The following is a 5544-nucleotide window of genomic DNA, read 5'->3' as shown; positions in this document are numbered from 1 at the left end:
AAAGTGGTTAGGATAGATATATAGTTACATTCTCTTAATGAGTAGAGGGATTTGTTCTAATGGTGTTTGTAAATAGGATATCAAGTCCGCATCTTGTATAGCAATTAACCACTAGGAAGCATGTATGCAATGAGTTAATTATTGAAACTATCCTACCAATTTGGTTTGAAACTGTCTCACTGCTATTTGTTTCTCAATAAAATTATGGAAAAAAAATTTTCAAACACAATTTATAATATCTTCTAAAATGTAACTTAGAAATAAATCTGACTAGAAAGCAGGTGGACCTTTGAAGGAGGAAGGGGCATAGAAAGAAGAGAGTAATGGGATTGAAAATTATCAAGATATGTTAAATCATGTACCAATTTCCCAAAATAAACCTCATTGTTCTGTTTTGCTAAACAAAACAAAAAACAACCCATATGAAATTGGGAAGGAAGATGGGGCAAGGAGAGTGATGGAGGGGGGAATTAATATATGCTATGTATTTGGATACATCTGCCTAAATGAAATACATAAATCTATGTAACCAAGATGTATTAATAAAAAAATGTGTGTGTATGTGTGTGTGTGTTGGTTAAAACTCTAAAGTCATTTTAAGTTAAAACCACTTCTTTTTCAAATGCAAATACCTCCAATTTCTTCCCTGCCAGATATATATATCTATATATATGATTATTATGGAGCTCAAACTGCCATTAACTTACTGATACCTGGAGGCAGAAGTATTTTATAGGCTTTCTATAAATATTCACTTGGACTAGTGTTGTCCCCAGATTCTTAAAACTGAAGTACCCAAGTAAGGCATTCTGAGTAGTTGGGAGTACTCTCTCTCTCTAGTGATTAGGAGCATCTACCAGTACTTTACAGTAAAAGCTGTTTATAGCATTACTGTTTCTTGCATTTGACAGTAGCTGAGGTTGCTTTTATCCCCCTTCCACGTATATGTGGAAAAGCCCGCAAAGATATAGGCTGTTGGCTTTTTGGGAAATTAGTAGAATTCTGGGAATCAAGAAGAAGCTGACAGAAAAACTGGAAACCACAGAGAATCTGCAGAAACTGCAAGCAAAACAGAGGAAAGAATAAAGCAACCTAGAATGCTAATCCCAACTCCCAGGGAGTAGGACACATGTCTGTTAACATGAGGTATCTTCAGAGCTGGTTGGAAGCCCCACAGAAGCAAAATAAACTGCCCTTGCAGTGCTGGCCCCAAGAAAAGTGTACAGGATTGTAAGCTGCAAATATAGCATGGGGTTTTATCCCACAGATTACTCCTACATGGCCGGAGAGAACGGAAGAAACTTACTGCAGCTTCTACCATTACTGGGAATGCTATAATTAGGAGTCATTTAGGGAAGGTATTTATTAAGACTGATTTATGACAGGAATCATGTCAGGGATATAAGCCTTGTTCTTGACAGCGACAACATCCTGGAGTATAAGGACAAAGTGGAGCAAAGGCGTGGGGGGTCACCTCAGGAGCCCACAGGCCATGAATCTGGACAGAGATAGCAGGGAGTTGGAGGACACAAAAGGGCACAAACACCAAGAGCCATGGGAGTTAGTACAGTTCTGAGGCAGACACCACACCACAGACTGGTAACTCCCTTCAAGAAAGGTACAGCAGGCCTTGGCATTCATATGGCAAAAAGTTGGAAACAAAATAGACCTGAGTTGCTAATTACTATCCCCTACCATATCTAATAGATTCCAGTACCACATACCCTGGAAAGGAACCACTCAGCTTCACATATACAAGATGTGGGCTCATTCCTCTTTTTAATTTTGGGTTTTTTCTCCTAGCTCTTGCCTTTTGTTTTTATTCTTTTCATTTTGTTGTCTTTTTAAATCTCACTTTTCTCATATTTGTCACATTTTACTGCTTTTACTTCAATCTCTCTATAATTATTGAGATTTATTCATTTTAATTTTAGTTGAGTCTGCTATTATTGATTTCTGTTAATAGTATGATTCTTGCATTTAGTATTTACTGTATGTTAATTTTATCTGTTTATATTACTATAAATCTTTTTTCTAGAAATCAAACTCAGGACCATGTGCTTGCCAGGCAGGCAGTGTGCTGTTGAGCTATATCCCTGGCATAGCAGTAGCTATTATTTGTTCCTATGGTTCATCTTTCTATTATTGCTGATTTATTATTTTTTAAAATTTATGTATTTGTGCAGGGTCTCACTATGCAGCTCGGACTCACAGTGACCCTCCTGTTTTCAGCCTCCCCAATGCTGGGATTACAGGTGTGCACCACCACACCCAGACTTGGTGGCCAGCTCAGTGTACCTGGGGCGGGGGTGGGGCCCGTGGGGCATGTGGTACCAGGGATCAAGCTCCAGTCCCTGAGCTATCTCGCTAGCCCTGCTGATTTATTGCTAATGGTAGCAAAGCTGTTTCTTTTAATTGGTTTTTACTATATGCCATTGTGTGGTTTGTCTTGTGCTACCAATACTAACTGGTGTTTGCTTGCTTCTTTCTGACTGGTGCTGAGATTCAAGCCCTTAGAGAAGGCTCTCAAATATGCTGAATTGGTTGAAGAAGGATATAAACAGTAAGTTAAAACATAATCAAACTCAAGGATACATCATAGGGAGATAGACTCAAACTAAAGAGACCTCCGTAGTAGTGACAGTTTCTCTACTTCCAATTGATCTTTAGCTCATAACATAAAGTAATACAGATACGATAAATCAAGGCAATAGCATTGCCTCTAAAAACCCCAACACTTATCTCATGGACACTGAAGCACAGGAAGCTAAAGGCAAAGAACTCAAAAACCAAATAGTCAAAATGTCTGAAATGATATAAGAAACACATAAGCAATTACAAAGAATGTTTAACAAGCTCAGAGGATTTAATTAAACAGATTAAGGATTAATGAAGCAATAAGTAAACAACATAAAACAAGGCATGAATGACCACTTCACAAAAGAGTTAGAAAGTATGAAAAGACAGCAAGCAGAGATAGATAAATTAAGAAATTCAATGGAAAGTGTGGGTAGTAGATTCAACAAATATGAAGACAGTGTCAGAAATTGAAGATAACCTAAATTAGAAGATCAAAATTGGAGAAAAGGAAGGGCTGCATGGTTAGCCAATATTTTGGCCCTAGCCTTTCAAGGTCAGTGAAGACTCGGGACATAGGAGAACCTGTACTGTAACAACATGTAACCCAGTTGTGCTCCAAATTTTCTGATCAAGAATATGAAGCCACATGGGGGCTGGGGAGATGGCTGAGTAGAATAAGTGCTTCCCTGGCAAGCGCAAGGGTCTGAGTTCAATCCCCGGTTCTGCCAAAAAAAGAATATGGAGCCACAGCGGAATGTGTTCGATGATCTAAAGTGAGCCCTGGGAGAGTCACATGGAGAGAAAAATTTTCTCAAGCTTTCACAGAGAGCAAATTGGTCAAGCAATGGCCGTGACTCATCCTCATGTCAGACACTGACAAAAGGATGTACAAAAGGCAGTACAGGGCTACAGGATAAATCCTGAGAGTACTTGGTTGATCTCGTCAGATACAAAAGTTACATTTCTCGTTATATAGGTCTTGCTATATCTTGGTCTTAACCATCCAGCAGGAAAGTATAAAAATGAGGTATATAAAGTAAATCCATATTAATACAATGAGCTGTAAAAGGTTCAAGTCAATAACTTCTGAGGATAACCCACTAATATTACAGACTGCTAGACAGTGTTAGATTGTTTTGTTGAATTCAAACACCTATAGTATTTAGATGCCAATAGATTATTCACCTCTGACGGGGGGGAAAAAAAAAGGATACAAAGGAAAGATCATTTTGTATTTATATATACAAAATAGGATAGATACACAGTTACTTTCACTTAATTCAATGAGAAGAAAGAGGTGTACTAACAGTGTTTGGACAGAATATCCTGTCTGCTTCTTGTACTATGGATAACCACAAAGAAGATAACAATGTACAGTGTATTGACTATCAAAACTGTCCTATTAATCAGCTGTCAAACTGTCTCATTCATATTTATTTCTCAATAAAAAAATAAATATAAAAAAAAGAAATTGAAGATAGGTAGGTGTCATAAATCATAACTCAAACGATACCTGGAAACAAGGTACTATGCAAGCTAGATCCAACAATTACTGAATGACTCAAAAAATAACCTCAAAATTATGGAAATAAAGGAAAAATTAGAAAATGATTCAAAAGGCAGTCCTGTTTATTCTAATTACAGCAGAAAACTTTCAAAGTCTAGGAAGAGAATTCAATATTAAATACATGAGGCATATAGAACCTCAAATAGCTATGACCAGAAAAGAACCTATCCATGAAACATTATAATAAAAATTCTACAAATTTTATAAAGAGAAAACTAAAAGCTGTTAGAGAAAAGCAAGCTTGTCAGAATTACAATGGGCCAGTGAGACAGCTCAGCAGACTAAGCACCTGCTTAGGCAAGTGCAGGGACCAGGGTTCCATCCCCATTCCCAGCACCACATGCCGAGCTGGCCTTGCTCCCTAGTGCACTGAGCCAGCAACTGAGTCCAGGCATGGTGGCGTGTGCCTATAATCCCAGTGCTAGGGAGGCTGAAAACAGGAGGATCACTGAGTCCGAGCTGTGTAGTGAGACCCTGTACCAAACACATAAAAACAAAAACAAACAACAAAACAACAACTTCTCTTCCCCCCCACCCCACCCCAAATTATAGCAGACTTCTTGGAATGTGTCTTAATGGCCAAGAGAGCCTGGAGTAAAGTTTTCTAAGCATTAAAAGGAAATAACTGTCAACTCAGACTTTAATATCATGCAAAATTAGTATTCAAAATTGATGGAGAAGTGAAGACTTTCCATAATAAAGAACTCCTAAAGAAATATATGACCACTAAACCAATACTGTAGAAAATACTTTAGGGAATCCTAGACTGAAGCAGGCTGGCCATCAGCACCAAAGAGCCCAAAGGAAAGGAAAGAAAGGAATCAGCACTGGAGAAACAATGCAATGACAAGATTCAGTAGTATCTTTTAGTAGTAACTTTCAATGTTGATAGTCTCAATCCCCCAATCGAAAGACATAGACTGGCAAACTGGATTAAAAAACCAAATGCAACCATGTATTGCTACAGGAGACAAATCTCATCCAAAAAGTACTTGCACAGGCTGAATATGAAAGGGTAAAGAATATTATTCAACTGGAGCCCCAAAACAATCAATAGTAGCTTTCTTATTTTCAGGTCCAGACTTCCAGCCAAAACTGATCAAGAGAGACAAAGAGAGCAGCCACCACATACTGGTAAAGGGAACAATTCAACAGGAAGAGATAGGAATTCTAAGTATCAATGCACTATGAATGTTGACGCACCTGACTTCATAAAACAAAAAATTTAGGACTTAAAAAAGGACAGACAGGGCTGGTGAGATGGCTCAGTGGTCTAAGCACCTACTTAGAACAAGCTAAGCTAAGCAAAGCACAGGGACTGCGGTTCAATCCCCCAGCACCACATGCCAGCCAGCCCCGCCCCCTGGTGGGCTGAGCTGGCCACACACACACACACA

The 5544-nt window shown here is 38.5% G+C and overlaps 1 protein-coding gene across 3 annotated transcripts in view; it reads right to left on the bottom strand.

The window, feature by feature from the left end:
- The window catches only part of Klhl7 (kelch like family member 7), an 85998-nt gene that overhangs the window by 11246 nt on the left and 69208 nt on the right, over positions 1 to 5544 (bottom strand). The window lies entirely within an intron of this gene.

Source organism: Octodon degus, unplaced genomic scaffold (assembly GCF_000260255.1).
Source record: "Octodon degus isolate 3935 unplaced genomic scaffold, OctDeg1.0 scaffold00015, whole genome shotgun sequence".
Taxonomy (NCBI): domain Eukaryota; kingdom Metazoa; phylum Chordata; class Mammalia; order Rodentia; family Octodontidae; genus Octodon; species Octodon degus.
This window is presented reverse-complemented; position numbering and strand designations above follow the sequence as displayed.